This window comes from Dermacentor albipictus, chromosome 4 (assembly GCF_038994185.2).
Source record: "Dermacentor albipictus isolate Rhodes 1998 colony chromosome 4, USDA_Dalb.pri_finalv2, whole genome shotgun sequence".
NCBI classification, from domain to species: domain Eukaryota; kingdom Metazoa; phylum Arthropoda; class Arachnida; order Ixodida; family Ixodidae; genus Dermacentor; species Dermacentor albipictus.
Window position 1 is genome coordinate 3075316 of NC_091824.1, and position 24323 is coordinate 3099638.

Below are 24323 nucleotides of genomic sequence, written 5' to 3' on the forward strand. Positions count from 1 at the left end.
CAGACAACATGCACAAGTTCAGGACGGTGTGTGCGGCGCCGCGTACAATTGGGACTACAGTCACCGACCATTTATTTAGACCTCACGGGGACTGCGGAAATGTCCGAATAAACAGGTGTCCGGAAAAGCAGATTAAGAAAAAGATATGAAATCCTTTATTTCCGCGCACTTATTCGGGCTCGGCAGTAGGCTTGAAAAAATCGTGAACACGCCGTTGCCCGCTGTTCCGTTTACGCGCAATCAGATAAGCCTGAATCTCAGAGAGGGTCATACGGTCACTATAGGCAGCTGAAAGCACAGTCACTGCTTGTACACGCTCCACATGCGATGGCAGCGTAGCACGTGGTGCGTCATCTTCCAACTTGGAGTCATCGTACGGCGGTGCAGCAGAAACCTGACGAATGATCTCGCCATCATTGACTTCTACGCCTGTCAGTACAGCAGTGTCAGCCCGTGTGAAACTGTCAAATGAGACAGTGTCCAGAATCGCAATGCAACTATGCGCAGGTCTTGGCAGAACATTTTCCGCATAAGTAAGGAGCACATCAGAAGTCGACAAATCCTAGGCCTCCCGGCACCCGCATGCTTGCATTCCCTAGCGCAGTCTGGGGGGCACTGCCGGCGCCATTAGGCACTTGATGCGATGTTTCCGTATGGCCGCGTTGGATCATCGGAACTTCCACACAGCACACAAAGCAAACGCTACCATGCCGACACCAGTCATACAAACGAAAAACATGGCCTGCTCGCAGCATCGTGCGCAAACAAACAAATTGGCGCTCTTTGGCCAAACCTGGCCCTTGCGCCATAAAACACCACACGTCATCATCATCAAAGAAACAAATCAGCTGCTGGATTGTCTTGACATGGCTTACGAAGCTGAAACCTGAAACTGGAACTGCTGTAGAGACACTTTATTGAACCAGGCAGAAACGATGATGATGACCGGGGAGTTGCAGTAGCACCACTTCGTGGGGCAGCACGGAGGCTTCGTTCAAAACAAAAATGGCGTTCAGCAAGTTGAACCATGCACCGGTCAGAGTTGGTGCATGGTGCTCTCAATCGAGTTGGCTCAAGGAGTGTCTGAAAAATAAAAGATAAATAAAATAAATAAATAAATAAATAAATAAAAGAAGAAAGGTTGCAAGATGTCTGAACTTTCGGCAGTTGTTATACATTATGGTGTATGGAGAGAATGGCACGAAGCAGACTGAGTAATCGAGCATGTCCGAATTTTTGGAGTCCAGAAAATCAGTCAGTGGCTGTATCAGGAACGACCTCGTATGTGACATCACTGAGTTGGCGCAATACTCGATATGGTCCGAAGTATCGTCTTAACAGCTTCTCGGAGAGGCCTCGTTTTTGTATGGGTGTCCAAACCCACACACTGTCGCCAACGTTATAGGTTACTATTCTACGGTGAAGGTCATAACGCCCTGCGTCGTAGTCTTGCTGCTGGCAGATCCGCAAGCACATGAGCTGCTGAGCCTCTTCTGCGTGTTGCGTAAACACATCGGCATCTGTGTCAGTGTCGTCAAAATCGTGTGGAAGCATTGCATCCAACATCGTTCGTACATCCCCTCCGTAAACAAGGGTGAACGGAGTCATGCGCATCGTCTCTTGTTTGGCCGTGTTGTATGCAAAGGTGGTATGAGGTAGGATGTCATCCCAATTCTTATGTTCAACATCCACGTACATTGAGAGCATGTCTTCAATTGTTTTGTTTAGGTGTTCTGTTAATCCATTGGTTTGTGGATGGTAGGCAGTTGACTTCCGATGAGCCGTTCCACTTAGCAGCGAGACGTGATCTAAAAGTGCGGCCATGAAGGTGGTCCTCGGTCTGTTATTATGACGATTGGTGCGCCGTGTCGCAACACAACATGCTAAATGAAAAAGCGTGCCAACTTGGCTGCTGTGCTTCTCTGAATTGCCTTTGTTTCAGCGTAACGTGCGAGATAGTCGGTTGTGACGATAACAAAGCGATTTCCTGCAGTATAAGTAGGAACTGGGCCCAATATATCCATTCCAATTTGATCAAATGGTCTTCGAGGAACCTGGACGGGTTGTAGGAGGCCGGCTGGTTTCGACGGAGGCAACTTGCGCCTCTGGCAGTCGAGGCAAGTACGAACGGGATGTTTCACGGCGGCGGTAAGTCTCAGCCAGCAGTACCTCTGCTGCACTCTGGCCAACGTTCTTGTGTAGTCTAAGTGACCAGAAGTCACTTCGTTGTGACAGGCTTGAAGTACATCCGTACGAAGAGCTGAAGGAATGACGAGCAGATTGGGGGACCCGGTCAAATAAAAGTTTCTTTTGTATATGACTTTGGCCCGCAAACGAAATGACGACAGTCCTCTTGCGGAAGCTCTAGGTGGTTTTGCAGATCTGCCCTCTAAGTAATTGATGAGTTCAAGCTACTCAGGGTCGTTCCATTGCTGTTGCATGATCGTGGATTTGTCCAGAACACAAGGAAACGCTGAGTCTTCTTTGGGTGGAGCAGATGACTCTATCAGCGATCGAGACAGGAAGTCAGCATCCGCATCTCGTTTCCCTGACTTGTACATGACAGTCATGTCAAACTCCTGCCGCATGCCGCTTGCCGCATGTGCATGTCGACCATAGGACCATGGACGATAGGGTCAAAATGGTATGTCGCGATGCCAGCAATGATGCGAAATGTGGCTGGCGCCTCCGCAGGGAAAACAGAGTGGGTGCCTATCAACGGTGCGCCATCCGTCAGCTCTCCGAAATTGCGGCCGTCCCGTAGTGTCGTTTTGCAGCGTTGACCAAGGCACAGTGAACAGCGGCTGGTGGTATGACTGTAGCGGCATAACGGGTACGCGCCTCGAAGCCTCCTCTTGCGGTGGCGACCAAGGAGCGACTGTCGGAGTCTGGTGGTATGGCGGTGTGGTTGTAACGGTTGGGGGGCATCGGACAGCAGCGGTGTAAGTCATGGGACGCTGGTGATCTTGAAGATCGGCTGCTGGGAGCGCCTGCCCGATTTCGTCGCACACCACTCTGGCAATTGACACTATGGGTCTATCCACTGTCGGTGTCAGGATCTTTGAATTTCCTCTCTAATGAGTTCTCTGACATATTCACGCAAGGGCTTCTGATACTCGCCAGTCACTGCGGCAGCATTGATTGTGGTGCTGGTGGACAGTCGATCGTACTGCCTGCATCTTTGATGAAGGGCCCGCTCAATAGCCGTAGCCTATTTGATGAAGTCAGCGACGGTGACTGGCGGATTCCATGCAAGCCCCGCGAACAAATGCTCTTTTACACCTCGCATGAGGTAGCGCAACTTTCTTTCTTCAGTCATGTTCGGGTCAGCTCTACGAAAGAGGCGGGCCACGTCCTCGGCGAACATCGTAACCGACTCGTTAGGTTGTTGTATCCGTAGCTCTATCATCTGCTGGGCGTGGTCGCGTCAGCCGGCACTCGCAAAAGTGTCTGTGATTTTCCGACGAAAATCGTTCCATGTCATTAGACTAGCTTCGTGGTTCTTGTACCAAGTATGGCCACTGTCGTCAAGGGTGAAATATGCGTGGGGGAGCTTTTGCTGCTCAGTCCACTGGTTAATCTGTGCGACACGTTCATACTTGTCAAGCCAGTCTGCAGTGTGTTCGTAGACTGCACTGCGATAGCGATCGGGAACCAGAGGATGCAGAACGGTTACTGGTTGTGGACTGGAAAACTGGCTGCTTTGGAGTGCTTGCAGTTGTCTGGTTTCGGCCATTGCGAGATTTGTGGAGCTCCTCGGGAGAGGTGGTTGAACAGGGGAGAACTCTGTGGTTAGGCTTAGCAGTCGATGGCTTAAGCGATGCACGGGCGTCGTAACTGGTGATAATGTGTCTGGGCTAGATGAACGACTCCAAGAAGGACTCCGGAGCATCAGGCATAGTCAGTACCCCGCCCTTCAGCAGTGTCGCAGTACAACGCGGATAGAAGACTGGGAGACGTTCTTCTTCAATAACAGTAGGACAACCTATTCAAAAACAAACAGGACAGAGACACGTCTTCTTCGTCCTCACCGAATCCCACTGACCCACTAGACGAAATCCGTTAATGTTCATATTGTCATTATCTGTATAGAATACACGTGTCAATGTGCATAATTTTATCATCTTAAGATGAGTTTTTGTTCATGAGTGACATTTGTGATGTTGACTCACTAGTAGAATGGTGCAACACTGTTGTGAAGAAATGTGTATCAAAGTTTGTTCCCCCAAAATGTGTCAATTCTATGCAATTGTGCCGTAACAGGAGCTCTGTGATAGCTGCCAAGTTTCATTAATACCGTATTTACTTGCAGAATGATCGCAACTCGCGTAGTGATCGCACCCCTGAATATTGTTGTCAAAATTGGATTTTTTTATTTCCTGTGTAATGATCGCACCCTGAACTTGCCGCAGCGATATGTCATGTGCCAAGTCTAGCTAATAATGATCGTGCTTACCATCTGTCGAATGCTATGCGAACGACTCTTCAAGACAAACCAGGTGGTCTGCATGCACCAAACATTCTTAAGCAGATGCCGCATTTCATTCCTTCCATCACTTTCCGTACTTCCATGACAAAAAAGAAAGCTGCAACCAAACTTGCTTTTATTATGTATAGGCTTTATAATGGTTGTGGTCAACAACAACAACAAAAAAGGCACCTTTCGATTCTTCTCATCTGCACTCGTGGGCACACAGCAAATCGCGAGCAGCAACGATAGTAGCCACGTTTACATTGATACGTTAGGAGTGTACCCTATGCATCTGCCAACGCTTGTAACACAGCTAAGATTTTTGCCCACCCTGAGCGGAAACGTGCTGTATTAGGATAGTAGTGAAGACAAATGCCGCAGTTTCCACAGCATGCCTGCCATGTGTTTCTATGTTACTGGCAGCTAAGTGCACCCACCTGTTTCTGTCCCCCCAAAGTGGACATGGCTACGTTATTGCCACAAACTTGCCAATGTAAAGATATTATTCATTACTGATACGAAAGAAACTGTTTCAATGCACGTAACGTATTCACGAGAAGAAAAAAAATCGTGTTCAGTGCGTTCGGCTTGCTCCGCCGGCTGCCATTCTTGTTTTGGTGTCCCGCACTACATACAGTGGCAGCCGCCTATTTATTGACCTGTGGTCATCCCACAGCAAATGCGGAATGACAAAAGAAAATTTTCTTTTCATGGGAAATTTAACTCGTGCAATGATCGCACCCCTGAATTTACGTCAATTTTTTTGACAAGTGCAATCATTATGCGAGTAAATACGGTAACTCACTTAAAGCAACAGAGAGTAAGGTGCATGTTGCTACAATCATTTATTATCATACCACTCTGAAAACAATCATAATGGAAAATTCATCTAAATTCTGGAATACAATCAGTCCCTTTCTTCTCATGGCTCAGTATTGAGAAATGACAGGACTGTTGGTCACGGTAGTGACATAACGCTTTTTATTTCTGAAGATATTAAATATACCGTACTACTGGAGCTTCTTGACAGCGAATCGGTTTGGTTCAAAATTGACTTTGGTGGCTTTTCTATTGTGATTTGCACTGTATACCGACCGCCAGACGATGTCAATTCAATCTACGCTGTTACGGATTATATTGCAGTGAACGGGCTACAAAAAGCCAAATAATATGTGGCGATTTTAATGCCCCTTACATTGACTGGTGTTCTCTCTCTTCTACTGGACTTGATCGAGCCATCTGCGACACTCTAATCAATCTTGCTGTGTCATATAATTTAACACAGGTCGTTAGCTCGTGCACCGGAGAATCTGCTATTTTGGATTTGGTCTTCCTGAGTGATGGGCTCCTGTATAGCGAATGTGACGTTGTTGAGGGCGTCTCCAATCACAAGGTGGTAATTTTCCATCTAGACGTTGCTCTAGGGCCCAATAAACCAACATATAGTACTGTCCATGACTTTTCTCGAGCTGACAATTCTATCGTCGCCTCGCTTGCATCACACTTTGATGAGTTTGTGTTTTCGAGTGATGCCTTAGGCATTGACTTGTTAGTTGAAATGTGTCACAACATTGTCAAAGAGTGCATAGCTAATTGCATACCAAAAAAGTGTGTAAAGCGAGAACTGAAGCACCCATGGTATACTAGAGAGATTATACAATTGATTCGCCGGATAAAACGCTTTCGCCGTGGCTCTCGCACTCAGAATGTCTGAGAAAACTCGATGCTAACATCACTTATAAACATTCTTAAGACTAAAATACAGCATGCTAGAGACTACTACTATAGCAACACTCTCTGAAACATTCAATACATAATTTAAATTTGTTTTTGTTGAAGATAACGGCATTATCCCTACTTTTTACTGTGGTAGTGCTTCAGCATGTTTTCTAAAACTTTAGATAACGCTCAGCGGAGTTCACAATATCTTGTTAAATATTGATACTAGTAGAAGTGCAGGACCAGATAACATTCCAAACATGTTTTTAAAGAGATACTCGGAATACTGTGCATGGTATCTGACTGTCGTCTTTCATCATCTTTCAAAAATTTGGCGAATCACAAATTATTCCCAGTGTCTGGAAGGTTGCTAAAGTTGTACCAATACGCAAATCTGGCCATAGGCAAACAATTTCCAAATATAGACCAATCTCGTTATTATATACTTGTTGTAAACTATCAGAACACATAGTTCGTAAGCATAAGTATCTCCACGATAACAACATTCTTTGACATCATCAGCATGGTTTTAGATCGGGTTTCTCCATGGTTACGCAACTAATTGAATTCACTCACAATGTTGGCACTACAGTTAATAATCGTGGCCAGATTGACGCCATTTTCGTTGACTACTCCAAAGCATTTGACAAGGTATGTCATGCTAAGTTACTTATGAAACTTGACGCTATTTTCAGAGGTATACACGGCAACCATTTGCTTGCATCTGCAGTCCCAGTTTGTCTAATTTAATCAGGAGCACTCATCTTCAATCGGTATTTCCTCTAGCGTCCCACAGGGTTCCGTGTTAGGACCGCTTTTATTCATCATTTACATTAATGATGTTGAGAGTGTTGTTACTAACAGTGCTGTTAAGTTCCTCTTGTACGCAGTCTACTGTGTCTTGTACTCTAACATCACCAGTGTCAATGCCCAGCAGATGCTGAATAACACGTTCAATGCCTTCGGCAACTGGAGCAAGACCTGGCAAATAGAAATTAACTTTGACAAAATGCTATCTATAAGCTTTTCGAACAAAGAGGAACCATGAAATTCGCCCACAATAATGATGAGAAGATTTGACTTTATGTCACCGAGTTCAAATATCTTGGTGTAAGTTTTTCTTCCAACTTAAAATGGCACAAGCACATCGACTTAATTTGTTCCAGGGCACTAAAGCGACTTGGATATTTAAAAAGAATACTAAAAATAGCAACCAAGGAATGCAAACTAGCAGCTTACAAATCCCTCGTGAGGCCCACTCTAGAATATGCATCTGTTGTCTGGTCACCTAACTGCGTATCTGATGTATCAAAGCTTGAGGCTGTGCAGAAGAAAGCTGTTAGATTAAAATTGTATGTGCTTATGTCATTGTCGACGTGACATTTGTTAGCTCCTCTGCACATGTAACAAAGAGCCAATTTTTTTAATATTGTTCCCTTTCGAGCTCACTTAGATAGCTTCAAATTTTTTTTCTTGCCATTTACCATTGAATTTTGGAATAACCTACACACTCATCTCCAAGAGTTGCCACATGAGCGTTTTGTAGATGAAGTTCGTTTACATGTGACATGTTGATTGTATGTTGTCTTGATGTACTTACCCACTCCTGCTATGTCTCAAATCTGAGACAGCAGTATTTGTAAATAAATAAATAAATAGTGCAACCACAATAATTGTTTATGAAGAACCTTGCTCCAATGCTGGAACTATTTCTGAACCTTTCAACACTTTAAATCTGTTTCTGTCCACAATATTGGCACTAACCCTTCGTTTGCCATAAACTTTACACTGCGGTGTTTTCTGAAAATTGAAACAGCCCTCATGGACTGCAGCCTGTTTTGTTCATTAGCAGAGTTCTAACAGAGGCTGAAATTGGTTATAGTGTCCAGGAGTGGGAGGGCCTTGCAATAGTGTGGGTAGTGGACAAGTTCAGGGGCTATCTCGAACTTACCGAGTTTGAGATCCACTTTGACCACTTGTTTATTTATTTATTTATTTATTTATTTATTTATTTATTTATTTATTTATTTATTTATTTATTTATTTATTTATTAAAGCGAAACTTTCGTTGCCTCTTCCTTTGACTTTCTCACTGCTGCTGCTGCTGTGGGCTGCTGTAGCTGCTGCTGTCTCGCACGCCACGTTGGGAGGTGGTTCAGAGTGTGTATAGATGACAGCGCGAGTAAGAGAGGAAAGGCACCAGGAGAAACTCGTTTTCACCCCACCCCGTCGAATGTGCACAATGCCCTCTGGAGCTCCCTGGCCATCGCCACATTAGCCGCTTGACAGCTGTAATTAACCATGAATACCCCCAGAAGCGTTGCAAAAACTGCAGCACTTCCCTTTATTTTATTTATTTATTTATTTTATAATGAAGAAGAAGAGCACAAAAACAAGGCCAGCCAGATCGTCTCTTCCATGCCTGCTGTGCAACCAGTGGGCCAGCCGGATCGCCAGTGCTTGGCACAAATGTGAGCCGTTTGGGCAACCAGCTGTTCCTGCTCTGCGTCACCTGCCTCCTCGGTTACGAAGAGACGTTACCCTCGGAACTGTTCAGTGCACCCATTACAATTTACTTATTTATTTATTCATTTCGTGTACCCTCAGGGCCATTGGCATTGGAGAGGGGAGTGGTTACTGGCATACAAAACAATAAAAAATATAAAATGTGATACAAGGAATAGCAGTATTGCAATAAAAAGTTACCAGGTGTGTCTACTCATACAATATTAGCTAAAGCGTTCTTGAAAAGCTGATAATCTTTGATGGTTGCTGTCATTGCAGGAAGGTGATTCCACTCTGCTGCTGTACGAGGTATAAATGACTGAAAGAAAGCGTTAGTTCTGCAAAATGGGACACCCACCTTGTAGGCATGATCTAATGGCAATGATAGGTGACATGGGGGAGGGGATTAATTTGCTACGCAAATGTGGATGATGAAACATCTTATGAAACAGACAGATACAAAATGCTTTGCAATGTGAGGCTAGGGATGCTAGATTAAGGCTTGATTTTTATTGAAGATATGCTAGCGGTCCTGTTATAGTTGGAAAGAATGAAGCGAACCAAGTTATTTTGGACCATTTCTAGTGAATGTATTGGTTTTCATGATGAGGGACCCAGATGGATGCGGCGTATCAAGAATTTGGTTTAGCTTATGTATGAAGGAAGCCAGCTGCATTTCACAAGAATATGTTTTTCGAAAGCCATGCTGTGAACTTGAAAAAAAATGAGCTTCACTCAAGAAAGTTAGCATGCTGTGAATATAGGATATGTTCTAATATTTTGCATGGGATACTGGTTATTGGAATAGGCGGATAATTGAGAGAAGAATGCTTGTCACCTGATTTATAAAGTGGAATCGCCTTACCGACTTTCCAATCGAGGGGCAGGTATCCTTTGTCAAGCGATTGTTGAAAAAGTTTTGCTATTAAAATAGATGAATAAACAACAGTGCTGTGAAAAAAATTTCACCGAAATTAGGTTATGGCCAGGGGCAGAGGAGAAGCGCAACAATTTAATCATGGTTTCGACGCCACATAGTTCAATTGTAATTGGAAACATAGCCTGGTAATCATAACAAGGTGGAGTGGGTGGGGAAACCAGAAAAGTTTTGGATAAATGTTTCATTGCAGACGAGCGTGATATGATCACAGGGTATGGCATTCCCAGAGTTATCTACAAGAGTTATGGTGCCATCATCTTTTTGGTTAATAACGCCCCAGAATTTCTTGGTATCATTTGTTAACATGGATGGCAGCGTGTGACATAAAAAGTTCTTTCTGGCGTTTCTTAGCACTGATACATATTCGCTTGAAGCCATTCGGTAGGTACTCCAACGAGCTTCACTCGAGGAAAACTTTGCTGACCTGTACAGTCGACTCTTTTTATTTGATAAGCACCTTATATGAACATTATACCAGGGAGCGTCCAGTTTGTTAGTTACAATGTGAATGGGAATGTATTTGTTGGTTAGGTAAGTAACTTCTTCTACGAAGATTGCCCAGTTAGTTTCTACTGTACGACTGTCGAGGTCGTGGAGGAAAACATCAAGGAATGAACATAATTCTCTATTAATCATGTCAAAGTCTGCTTTATTGTAATTACGGATGGTTAGAGATCTTTTGACATATTTAGGTTTTGCGAGATTTAAGTGAAAAAAGAGGAAAGAGTGGTCGCTCATTCCTGGAGCGTGAGTGATGTTGGAAACTAGGTCAGCTGCGAAGCGAGAACGAGGTCAAGGGTATTAGCAACAGAGTCTGTGGTTCTAGTCGGTTCAGTCACAAGCTGTTCGAAAGAAAAAACTCAGCACATTTCTAAGAATTCTTTAGCTAGCGTGGAAGGTGGGTGTATCGTGGGGACAGTGTTAGACCAGGTTATGTTTGGCATATTAAAATCACCAAGCAAAAGTAATGGGCAGTTTGGGTAACGGGATGAAACGATGTTTACAACATTGTGTAATTCATTTACGAAGTTCTGTGTATAGGTAGGGGGCCAATAACAGACCCCAATAATAACTTTCTTATGATTTAGGGAGACGCATGTCCAGACAGTTTCTAAAGGGATGTTGACGTGGATACACTGTGAAGCATAATTTTTCGTGATAGCGAGCAGTACGCCTCTTCCTTGTTGCCCAGTGCGATCGCAGCGATAGATAGAGAAATTATTTGCGATAAGAAAAAGTTTGTGGTCTCGAATTTCAGGACGCAACCAGGTTTCAGTTAGTACTATGATATCAGCACTGCTGGTGTCGATGGCGGAGTTAAGGCAGTCACGTTTGCTGATGATACTGCAGATGTAGTAAAAAGAACGGTTATGGTGTATCCACACGACGGACGGCTCCGCGCAAATCTGTGCCGCGGATGCTTATTCCACCACCCGTCCGAACCGCATCCAGACAATGGACAGACTGAGCAGACGACCACACCGGAAAAATAAAGATGGTGGTACCGCCCGAAGCGACTGCCGTCCGCCTCGAACCTGTCAAGTTGTCGTCGTCCACTGTGTGGCCCGTAACTTTCAAATTGAGGCTTGTATTTGGTCTAAATTTGTGTTCAGAAGCTTCGACAGCAATGTATTCGTGATGAGTGGGCACCGTTTCCGAAAGAGATACTCAGATTCTCGGTGTGTAGGCTTAGAGTGGCTGTATTGGCTGAACATGGCCTTGATGATGTTGCGGCGGCCCGGGCGGATGTCAGTGGCCGTAAGTTAATATGATTGCTTGTTTCTACTCACTCTAGATGGTGCCATAGGTGTAACAAAGACTTTGTCATAAGTTTTTTTCACTCTGAATGAAAATGGAGATTAAAAGGAAACGATGTTTGGCCGCAATGGCTGTTGTTTTGTCCGAATTGGATGATGACGAGTGCTTGTTTCATCAAAAAAGGTCTTGTTACGCTCTCGTGTCCGCGTAATCGGTGAGAGTCATGTCCCACAACGTGGGGAACTGCTCCACGAGATGTAAGAAGACGAAAGTTGCCTCGTCACTCAGGTTCATTTCAGTCGCTCTTGTGCGAGTCGCGCACGCGCGCGAACAGACACGAATGGTGTCATCAGCGATGAAGCTGTTTCAGAAAGATCCCAAAGCCGCGCTTGTTGCCAGACTGTAGAGCATACTAGGCTAAATCCGCAGCATTTGACCCCCGAAATGGGGATGCGAAAAATAGCTCGGCATTTTCCGTCCGTGGGGGTCGCGGACGACGCGCGGTCGGCACAAATCCGTGATGCATAGTCACATGATGTGATGCACTGTCCATCGCGAAAAAGACGGATTTCGTCCATCGTGTAGATCCACCATTATCTGCGAAAAATAACGTCTACATCCCCTCGTGCGTTCATACGGACTGCCGTGAGCCAAACTGATGGGATTATCAGCTGAGGGCAGTTTCTGCGCGTGCTGTTTTACAGAGTTAATAGGATGATTATCACCTGACGGTTGTTGCTTCGCATGCTCGTTAACGCAGTTAGATTCGGGATCATATGTGTAGCCGTTCTTATTAATTAGTAATTTGTTATATCGGAGTTGATACGGACCTCTGTCAGATTCACTTTTGGCAAACTCAGTTAATTTTTTTCGAGCGTGACGTGTAGCAGGTGAGTAATCTTCAGTAACTGTGACGTTCTTGCCCTTTAGCTTTTTTCGGGCAGAGAGGACTAGCTCATTTATCCTAAAGTTAGTAAATTTTACAATTATTGGACGTCATTTTCCTGGCGAATATTGACCTAGGCGATGAGCACGTTCAATAGCTGAATCCGGAAGAATGTCAAATGTGTCAGCCAAAACTACATTTATTTTTTCTTCCGACTCAGCTCTTGATTCCCGGTTGTCATTGTTGTGTCGGCAGCGGCAGGCAAGTGGGGGGATCCCGGCCAGCGAACGCGCGCAAGCGCTGGCGCAGTAAAGGAGACTCGGAGCTAACTGCTCCCGATGAAAACCGGAACGAAGACTCAGCCGACCTGCAGCCGTTTATTGCTAATAAAGGCTTCACACGCCAGATGACACCTCCTGATTGGTCCAAGCTCATCACATGACAGAAGAGGGGGGGGGGCATCTAGCTAAACAACTACAAAACATACATGTACGATGACACAGAGATCTGACAGGGGGTGACAGTATACTACATCATCCCCCCCTGGAAACAAAGCAAGCATACAGTGAAACGAGCACACAAGACGCGCGCTTAAGTCCAAAGGCAATTTCAGTTCGTTCCCCCCCACCTTCACACACGTGCACCAGTCGCACACAAAGCACGCACTTAAGTCCACAACAGATTCAGTTCGTTCCCGCCCAAGTCCACACGCGCACCAGACTTGGGGCACCAAAACACAGGCAGTCACTCAAAACAAAATCTGACAAGGAACACGGCACAAGACTCACTGCACCGCAACAAGGAACACATTTTATACCTGTGTGAATGAAACATGTGAACTGTCTCTTGAATGTCACGTCGAGGCCCCTAGCCGTGGCATTTCGAAGACGGAAAAACGCTCTACACTATAGAAACAAAATCATCGAGCCACGGAGGCCGTTTTCTGTCACGAGGACGCGTGCGTACCTCAGAATAACTTTGGGGGTTGCGACGCGTATCGGTCGACTTTAAAGACCTAGTCGTCCCACTACTATTTCCCCCCCTCTGGTTGGACAATTGAATGTGCTTGTTGCTCAAAGCTGGAGAGGGTTGCCCAGGAAGCTCCTTTCGACGTCCCAACAAGTCCTGGGAGGCTACCGATTCCCCCACGGAATCAGAGACGACTGCTGACTGTGTAAACTCGGAAGTGATACAGTCAGACGGACTACTTAACTGAAGCTTATGAAAGGACGATGTCACTACAGACGAGTCATCGGAATGACTATCCAGGTTTGAATACGAGTACAAAAAATCTTTATCACTTGTACACAATGTACTACCTGCTGGATCCTTCATCACTAGGGTTAACTTAGACACATGCCACGTCTTCACGTCTTCCCATCACTGAGTAGAAAAGTAGATGGTCCTATCTGGGCCTTGACTTTACGAGGTTTACTGTACTTAAAAAATCCTTTCCTGTTAAATCTTATTCTGACGGTGTCTCCCACTTTGATATGAGTTGCCTGAGCACCTCTACGTTTGTCTACGTACTGTTTAGTCTGCCACTGTTTCTGCAAGACCCTTTCTTGAACGTGAGGCACAAGACTGTCCTGTTCCCGTAGATCTACACAGAGCCGCATGGTTCCATCCTTCTTGCGCACCACCACGAGTGGAGACACCCACTCAGAAGCCTCGACGCGCTCGATGACGTCGCAGTCCTCGAGACGTCGCAATTCATTTGTAACCTGGTCACGGAGAGCCAGGGGTAGTCTGCGCAACTTTGAAGATACTGGTTTCGCATCTTGCTGCCGATGAATTCGGTGCACAAGGTTGTTTACGAAACTCAACTCGTCACTGAAGAGGTGATCAAAACCCGGAGGCACACCTGTGGTGCTCTGTACTGAAGGAAGCGATGGTAGACGACATGTCAGCGACGTACCGTCGATCTGTATGCCCAAGCATTGGATGGCGTCTAAACCCAGCAGTGATGTTCCTGTAGTCGTTACGTGGAACGTGACGGAGCATGACCTTTGAAAAAACTGGACAGTGGCTTGAAACAGGCCTTGAATGTCGATGGGTTGCTTGGAGAAATTTTTCAAGTCCACTGTTGTTTGTGACAGTCTGTGCTGTCGACTAAAGTGCTTTCCAAAATCTTCGGCCGTCATGAATGAGACAGACACTCCCGTATCCACCGGCAGTCGCATGGAGACGCCAATAACTACGACTGGAACTTCCAAATCTTTAGTTTCAAAAACGCTTACCATCAAGACAGATGCGGACGGCTGCCCTGCGGAAGTTGAAGACAGCGTTTCTGCGGAATAGACGTGTTGAACAGTACGGGTTTTTCGGCATACTGATGCAAAATGGCCCAAAGTGTGGCAGGCGTTGCACCGCCAGTTCCTTGCAGGACAATTCCTGTACGTTGCAACATCTTTCGTGCTGCCACACCGATCGCATGCACTACGGTTCCCGGAGGAGCCATGTGCGAAATGTCGGCTCTCTTGGCAGCCTCTCGGAAGAAGTCGGCCCTCTTGGCGGCCTCCCGGACTACGTCGGCCATCTTGGCGCCCCCCCGGAAGAAGTCGGCCATCGTGGCCCGTCGACGGAACGCCAAGTTGAGATGCCTCGATTCTTCGTACATTTTCGGAGCCGAACATGCGGTTCGCTCGATGCAAGGCTTCTAACGAGCGTCCAATTTCTTCTGCCTTGTCCAGGGACAGGGTTTCGCCATGAGCCAATAACTTTTTGCGAACGCTGGCGTTCGCTACCCCATGTATTATTTGGTCTCGGACGCACTCAAAGGTTGTGCCGAAGTTACACTGTACCACCTTCTCCTTCAATGCGGTCACGAATTCCAGGAATCCTTCTCCCTCGAACTGCTTTCGACTGGTGAATTCGTGCCTTTCCGCCAGAACATTTGTTGACGGGGCGAACAGCCGGTCAAGCCGCTGCAAGAGTTTCTGGAACTCTGACGCTGGCGGGACCGCATCACTGGACGATGACGCTGCGCCGGTCGACTGCCTTGCTGCTTCCTGCTCCTCGTCTGCAAAGTACTTTCGTTGTCCTTCACGCCCGAGAGCGCTGACGAGCGCGGACGCTCGTCACGTGTCCGTCCAGTCGCCACCGCCGGCCGCTTCAAGGTGGGCCTGAAAATTTTTTTTCCATCGATAGCATGGAATTAACGGTGGCCCGGGCACTTCAAGAAAAACGGGAAGGTTTGCCATAAAAGCCATGCAGGGTAGCGTGCGGGGGATAGTGCAGAAGACAAGCCGGAGCTCGAGTATAATGGAGCAATGCGGAACAGAGGGGGGCGAGAAGGCCTAGGCTAGGAAGCCTCGCGACGGCAAGTGCGTCGGAGGCGTTTGCCTGCCGTGCAGATACAGGAAGGGACGCTTCACTTACGAAGCTCATTGGTTTCCCGGGGCTTCAGTCGGAACCGCAGTGGGAATCCCATCCTCGTCGCCAAAAGATGTTGTGTCGGCAGCGGCAGGCAAGTGGGGGGCCCCCGGCCAGCGAACGCACGCGAGCGCCGGCGCAGTGAAGGAGACTCGGAGCTAACTGCTCCCGATGAAAACCGGAACGAAGACTCAGCCGACCCGCGGCCGTTTATTGCTAATAAAGGCTTCACACACCAGATGACACCTCCTGATTGGTCCAAGCTCGTCACATGACAGAAGGGGGGGGGGGCGCCATCTAGCTAAACAACTACAAAACATACATGTGCGATGACACAGAGATCTGACAGGGGGCGACACTATACTACAGTCATCTAACCCATAAAAAATAAAGTTGCAGAGTCTTGATTGATCTTCAAGTTCGGCTGTCGTGATTGCAAAGAAGCAGAATTGATTGACTGTACTGAGGTTTGGGTGGTGGCTATTTCGTGATCAATTTGGTAAAGTGAGTTCGTTTTATCTTCTAGGTCATCTGGTCTTTTTTCAATAGTGCCAATTTTGATTTCAATATTTTTTTTACTGGCTTTGATGGCTTTAATGTCAGTGACCATATGGGACTGGCTTTTTGCTGCTTGCACGGATCGAGCCTGAAAATCTTTTAGAATATGAAATATGACCTTCATCTGCTCGCCTGGCTCATCAGGCAAGGAGTGTAGTTCAGCCAAAAACTGAGAATGAGTCGGGGGTCCTGGGTTCGACTCAATATCACCAGATCATAGCAGTAAAAAACCCAATGAAAAACAATCAACAGCAACATCACGGTACACTCGTGGGCACGGGAACAATAATAGGAAACTGTCGTCACTCCTTCTGGCATACATAGAAAAAAATGTTACACGCCTGTAATGCGCAAAAGCGCGGAGCGTGAGACATGTTGACAGTGATGGTCCTGTGCCCACTGAAGAAACTGTCATGCTGGCAGCTTCTTATATCACTTGTGGTCGGTGGCGTCATCGTGGACTTGGATAACGCGCAGAAGACGGAGATGACAAACGGAGCAGTACGGTCGGCGTGGTGCAGTTGATACCAGTGCGGCGTTGATGGCATCGGGCTGGAAGGTTTGGGTTCACCAGGAGGCAAGGATGTGGGTGACAGCAGGAAAAGCAGCAGGAACACCTGTAATGCGCAAAAGCGTGGAGCGTGGCATGTGTTGACAGCGATGGTCCTGTGCCAACTGAAGAAACTGTCACGCTAGCAGCTTTTTATATCACTTGTCGTTAGTGTCATCATCGTAGACTTGGATAATGCACAGAAGACTGAGATGACAAGCGGAGCAGTACGGTTGGTGTGGTGTGATTGATAGCAGTGCGGCATTGATGGCATCGGGCTGAACGGGCATTCGGGTTCACCCGGAGGCAAGGATGTGGTTGACAGCAGGAAAAGCGGCAGGAACGCCTGTAATGCGCAAAAGCATCGAGCGCAAGACATGTTGACAGTGATGGTCCTGCGTCCATGCTGGCCTAGCACCAATGTGCTAGACCAGAAGGGACACAGATTGAGAGGAGAAGAAGGAGAGGGAGGAGAAGAGGCAGTTCCCATACAGGAGATGGGGAGGTGACTTGAGAAGGCAAGGAAACTCCGCTACTATACGATAGGTGTTGCGGGGAAACAGGATAAGCTCAAGTTCAAGGTACGCTATAGTACGTTGCTGCTATTTCTGAAAAACAAATGCCATGCAAGTATGTCAAGCGGACAACTTACACAGAGCGCAGAGAAACAGAGCCACATTAATTTAAGCGCACCGCAGGGTCCAGACGACACTACGAAAGTGGTTCATCGTCAAATCAATGCTTCTGTGGCCGCCGCAGTAGCTTTGTGGCTATGGCATCGCTAGTGGCCGTGGATTTGATCCCAACCGCAGCAGCCCTATTTGACGGGGGCGAAATAGAAAACCCACATGCACTTAGATTTTGGGGAACGTTAAAGAACATCACGGTGTCAAAATTATGAGTCCGCCACTATGGCCTCATAATCTGAGTAGGGTTTTGGTACATACAGCCCCATAATTCAATTCAAGTTTAATACTTCTGCCACAATGCGATGGGCCATGTGAGGCAATAACAATGCTTGACCCTCTCAAAGGTTATAAAATATGGTGCACAACAACACCTCAAAGAAAAAGCAGAGTAATTTCAAGATCTAAAAGTAAAAGGCTAAAACAGAAGAACAAATTGAGTCCAAATAGTTAAGCAGTGTTAAGCATCTTATTCAAAAAGCTCTTAAAACACTATGTATCCGTAATAGCAGTAGCTGCTTGTGGCAGCTGATTCCATTCGTAGGTGGTTCGAGGTAAAAATGCATGTGATATGGTCACAGTTCTACAACGAGGAACATCACCTTCTTGGAGGCAGTCAATTCTAACTAATATAAAGGGAGGTTTTACTGAACTGTTCACGAAGATTATTGTTGTGATAGCAAATTTTATATAAAAAAAAGTGAGCCGGGCTATGTTACAATGAATGGTACGTTCTGGAAGGTTAAGCAGTGACCATCAGGGTAACACTGGCTGTGTGTTCGTAATTGGATAAGATGAAGTGAATGGAACGATTCTGCACTCTTTCAAGTTTGTTTATCAGTGTAGTACTACCGGGTCCAAAATAGATTATGCGTATTCAAGTGACAGATGGATGCAAGTGGTGTAAAGAAGCTTTTCAACTGATGCGGGTGCCATCTAGAAGTTTCTTCGAAAGTACTCAAGGGAACAGTTAGCTTTGGCGATGATGCACCTTACATGATGCTTCCATGAGAGGTTACTACAAATTTGAACACCAAGATATTTGTAAGCTGAAACAAACTCAAGAGACATATTAGCAAGATGGTAGTGTGGACATACTAATGAGGTGCGAGATGTGCACATTTATTTGCATTTTGAAATGTTAAATTTTATGTTCCACATTTGGCACCAGGCAAGTGTGCTATTTAAATCGGTCTGGAGTAAGGCAACATCGTCTTGGTTATCTATTTTCTGGTAAATTACACAGTCATCTACAAATAGGCAAACCTTTGATGAAATGTTATTAGGTAGATCATTCATGAAAATTAAGAAAAGTAAGTGTCGCAATACAGACCCCTGGGGAACACCTGATAGCACTGGTTGGACTGGGGAATCAACAGTATTAGCAGAAACAAACTGAGTACAATTAGAAAGGAAAGCTTGAATCTAATTAAGCACATTAGGATCTAGGTTTAATTGGCCGAGGTTCATTATCATCATCATCATTATTATCATCAACCTATTCATGTCCACTGCCAAACGAAGGCTTTTCCCTGCGATCTCCAATTACCCCTGTCCTGCGCCAACCGACTCCAAATAGCACCAGCAAATTTCCTAATTTCATCGCCCCACCTAGTCTTCAGCCATCCTCGACTGCGCTTCCCTTCTCTGGCACCCATTTCTTTAAGCAGTTATCTAACCTGCACATTACGTGACCTGCCCAGCTTCATTTTTTTCTGTTAATGTCAATTAGAACAGCAGCTGTACCCGTTTGCTCTCTGACCCAAACTGCTCTCTTTCTGTCTCTTAAAGTTATGCCTAGCATCCATCGCTCTTTGTGCGGTCCTTTACTTGTTCTCAAGTTTCTTTGTCAGTCTCGAAGTCTCTGCGCCATATGTCAGCACCGGTAAAATGCACTGATTCTATACTTTCCTTTTCAATGATAACGGTAAGCTCCCATCCAGGAGCTCGCGATGTCTGCCGTATGTGATCCAACCCATTTTTATTCTTGTGTGAATTTCCTTCTCATGGTCCGGGTTCCCTGTGATTAGTTGACCTAGGTAAACGTACTCCTCCACAGACTCTAGAGGCTGACCTGCGATCTTGAAATCTTGTTCCCTTGCCCAGTTATTTATTATTACCTTTGTCTTCTGCATATGAATCTTCATCTCCATTCTTACACTCTCCCTGTTAAGGTCCTCAATCATTTGTTGTAACTCGTCTGCATTGTTGCTGAATAGAACAATGTCATCGGCAAATCGAAGTTTGTTGAGGTATTCGCCGTTGGTCCTTACTCCTAAGCCTTCCCAGTTTAATAGCTTGAATACTTCTTCTAAGCACGCAGTGAATAGCATTGGAGAGATTGTGTCTCCTTGTCTGACTCCTTTCTTTATAGGTATCTTCCTACTTTTCTTGTGTAGAATTAAGGTGGCTGTGGAATCTTTCTAGATATTTTTTTTGGTATTTACGTAAGCGGTCTGTACTCCTTTATTACGCAATCCCTTTATGACTGCTGGTATCTCTACCGAATCAAATGCTTTTTCGTAATCTATGGAAGCCATATAGAGAGGTTTATTGTACTCTGCGGATTTCTTGATAAACTGGTTAATGACATGGATGTGATCCATTGTAGAGTAACTTTTCCTGAAGCCAGCCTGCTCCTTTGGTTGACTAAATACCAGTGTTGTCCTTAATCTGTTGGAAATTATTTTTGTAAATATTTTATTTAATACTGGGAGTAAGCTAATGGGCCTATAATTTTTTAGTTCTTTAATGTCGCCCTTTTTGTGGATTAGTATAATGTTTGCATTCTTTCAGTTTTCTGGCACCCTTGCAGTTGATTGACACTTCGTATAGAGAGCCGCCAGTTTTCCTAGCATTATGTCTCCTCCATCTTGGATTAAATCAACTGTTATTCCATCCTCTCCTGCCGCTTTTCCTCATTTCATGCCTTGCAAGGCCTTTCTGACCTCATCTCTATTTATAGGAGTGTAGTATAGTGTCGCCCCCTGTCAGATCTCTGTGTCATCGTACATGTATGTTTTGTAGTTGTTTAGCTAGATGGCGCACCCCCCTTCTGTCATGTGATGAACATTGGACCAATTGGGAGGTGTCATCTGGCATGTGAAGTCCTTTTTAATAATAAACGGCCGCTGGTCGGCCGAGTCTTCGTTCCGGTTTTCATCGGGAGCAGTTAGCTCCAAGTCTCCTTGACTGCGCCGGCGCTCGCGCGCGTTTGCTGGTCGGGGCCCCCCGCTTGCCTGCCGCTGCCGACACAACAAGGAGGAGTTTCTGTATACTGTTCATTATTGTTTTGAATAGAGAGCTTCTGAGTTGTCTGGGTACTGTAAAGGTCAGAATAGAATTCTTCCGCTGCTTTTACTATATCTTCCAGATTGCTGATGATATTACCCTGCTTATCTTTTAGCGCATACATCTTGGTTTGTCCTATGCCAAGTTTCCTCTTCACTGATTTCAGGCTGCGTCCGTTTTTTATGGCTTCTTCAGTCTTTCTCACGTTATAGTTTCGAATATCACTTATTTTCGCCTTGTTGATCAGTTTTGACAATTCTGCAAATTCTATCTTATCTCTTGAGGTGGACACTTTCATTCTTGGACACTTTCATTCTTTGTCGTTTCTTTATTACGTCCTTTGTTACTTGGGAAAGCTTGCCTACTGGTTGCCTTGGTGCCTTGCCTCCCACCTCAATCACTGCCTTTGAAGCCAGGCTCGTTACGGTTTCATTCATTACCTTTATGTCATCATCATCATCTCTGTTCCAAGGCTGCACATTTGTTTGCAAGTACCAGCCTAAATTTGTCTGCTTTCACCCTTACTGCCTCTAAGTTGACCTGCTTATTCTTGACCAATTTTACTCTTTCTCTGTTTAAATTGAGGTGGATCCTGGCCCTCACTAAGCTACAATCACTACATTTTACCCTACCTATTACTTGAACATCCTGCACTATGCTGGGATCGGCAGAAAGTGTGAAATCAATTTCATTTCTTGTTTCACCATTAGGGCTTTTCCAGGTCCATTTTCTGTCGCTACGTTTTTTGAAAAAAGTGTTCATTATTCTCAGCTAATTCCTTTCTGCGAATTCTACTAGCATCTCGCTTCTAGCATTTCTAGAATTGACACCGTGGTTGCCAATTGCCTGTTCACCCGCCTGCTTTTTCCCCATTTTTGCATTGAAGTCCCCCATTACTACTGTATTCCACGTTTGCACTTTTCTCATCGCTAATTCAACATCTTCATAAAACTGATCTACCGTAAAAACTGGAATATAGGTCGAACTTTTTTTCAAAAAACCATCGCGAAAAGTCGACCCTCGACTAATATACCGTACATTGGCGGAAAAACTACGGAAGTCTTGCAACAATGGGCGGATGAAGTAAACAGCTGCCATCGCCATCAGCAGCAGCGCGGCGTGGCGTGGCGTGGCGACATTGTAGCACTGATAAATACAAGTACCAGTAGTACAAGTACAAATAAATACAAGTACCTTGAGGTGTGGATAAATAATGGCATTGAGTATCTGACAGAGTACGAAAAATATCTAACGACTAAAGGTAACAGAAGTGCAGCGATTATGAAGAGTAGGGCACTGTGGAACTACAATAGGTACGAGGTAGTACGAGGGATATGGAAGGGGGTAATGGTTCCAGGCCTGACTTTTCCCAATGCAGTTCTATGTATTAGAGCAGAGACCCGGCAACAGTTGGAAATTAGGCAACGTGGTGTGGGTAGGCTCGCTCTGGGAGCACATGGCAAGACACCAAATCTTGGAGTGCAGGGGGATCTGGGATGGTCTTCTTTCGACGGTAGAGAGGCTAGTAGCAAGATAGCATTTGAGGAGCGATTGAGAAAAATGGGTGAAATTCGGTGAACTAGGAAGGTTTTCAGTTACTTATACACGAGGAATGTTGACACGAGGTGGAGGAAGTGAACTAGAAAATTGACAAGCAAATACTTGGGCAGTTTTGGGGGGACAAGTAAGGAATCTTCTGTCAAGAAAAAGGTTAAGGAGACATAGAGGGGTATGTGGAGTACAGAGGTGCAAACCAAATCGGCATTGGAGACATACAGGACGTTTAAGCAAGAAATAACCAAAGAAAATATTTACGATAACTCTAAGGGAAGCTCATTGTTGTTTGAAGCCAGGACAGGTGTACTGCGGTCTAAAATGTACCGAGCCAGATACCAGTAGATAGATTTGGTGTGCGAGGCGTGTGGAGAGGGGGAGGAAACGGCTTAACACCTGATACTTGCTTGTAAACAACTTCACCCTGCAGTTGAATCTAACGGGGAAATATTCAAAGCTTTGGGTTTTAAAGACTGAAAGTAGAATAGACATTGAACAGGTAGAAATAACTAAACGGAGACTATCTGATTGATGGATAATATCAACGCAAAAGTAAAGGAGTAAATACATAGGTATGCACGCATATAGAACCATCAAAGGCTAGGTGGCGTGCGCCGCCGCCGCCAGATTCAAAGGGTTGAGCCTCAATCATCCATCCATCCATCCACCGTCATTTTGCGTTTGCATTGTTTCGCATTTTGTTTAAAAATGAGCGGAAGCCGACGGCAATTCACCTTCGCCTTCAAGAAAAAGGCGATCGAGTACACGGAAGCTAACGGCAACCTGGCGGCACAGCGCGAATTAGGAGGGTCGTAAAAAAGCATTCGGTACTGGCTGAAGCAGAAGCAGCTTTTGGTTGCTTGCAGCAACCAAAAAAAAACTTCATTTCGTGGGTGGACTGCAGCGTATCCAGAACTGGAAAACAAGGTTGCGGATTTCGTACGGGAGCCTGTGACTGCTGAATCCATCCGTTTTAAAGTGGTAGAGATCGCGCGCGCCTCTGGACTGACGAGGGCGCAATTCAAGGGCTCGCCATCCTGGGTGCGGCGTTTCATGAAGAGGAACGGCTTTGCACTACGGCGCCGTACTTCTGTGAGCCAGAAACTGCCCGAAGAATTCGAGGACAAGCTAATCGAGTTTCAGCGATATGTAATTGCGCTTCGGCTGCAACGCGACTACATGATAGGACAGATAGGAAACGCCGACGAAACGCCAGTGTGGTTCGATATGCCCTCAAGCAGGACTGTTTCCGAGAAAGGAGCCAAGCAAATCAAGCTTCTTACAACGGGCAACGAGCACTCGCGGTTCACTGTGATGCTCGCATGTACAGCTGATGGGAAGAAGCTGCCCCCTTTCATCATTTTTAAAAGAAAAACATTACCGAAAGAGGAATTCCCACGCGACGTCATCGTCCGGGTTAATGAAAACGGTTTTATGAAGGAATCGTTGATGCTGGAATGGGTCCGGCTCGTCTGGAAGCGGTGACCTGGTGCTCTCTTTGAGTGAGCGAACATTCTGGACTCATTTCGAGGCCACCTCACAGCCAACGTAAAGCGGGCCCTGTGCGACGGCAAGACGGACCTCGTGGTCATCCCTGGTGGAATGACATCTGTGCTGCAGCCACTAGACGTTGTGCTAAATAAGCCGTTTAAAGATAGAGTGCATGAACTCTATATTGAATGGATGCTGGGCGATAACCCGACTACCCCCATCGGCCGCCTGTGACGTCCACCGCTTGCGACTGTTTGTGGCTGGGTGTCGTCGGCGTGGAAATCTCTCCCCGATGAGATGGTGCGCAAGTCTTTCAGAAAATGCTGCATAAGCAACGCGCTGGACGGCACAGAGGACGATGCTCTATGGGACGTGGACAGCGAGAAGCATCCGTCATCGGACTCTAGTTCAGGCGACTCTGATTCGGAGTAGCGCTTGCGCACTTTTTGTCCTTCTGTGTATTGCACATCCGGCCAATTTTTAACAGCATCGCGCGACCATCGACCCGTGTGTTTGTCAGCACCTTATCATCACGGCAC

The 24323-nt window shown here is 45.9% G+C and overlaps 1 protein-coding gene and 1 pseudogene across 6 annotated transcripts in view; both read left to right on the forward strand.

Moving 5' to 3' along the window:
• Positions 1–24323, forward strand: part of LOC139059016 (nuclear factor related to kappa-B-binding protein) — a 617245-nt gene that overhangs the window by 351394 nt on the left and 241528 nt on the right. The window lies entirely within an intron of this gene.
• LOC139059437 (uncharacterized) lies at positions 3862–22825 on the forward strand (annotated as a pseudogene).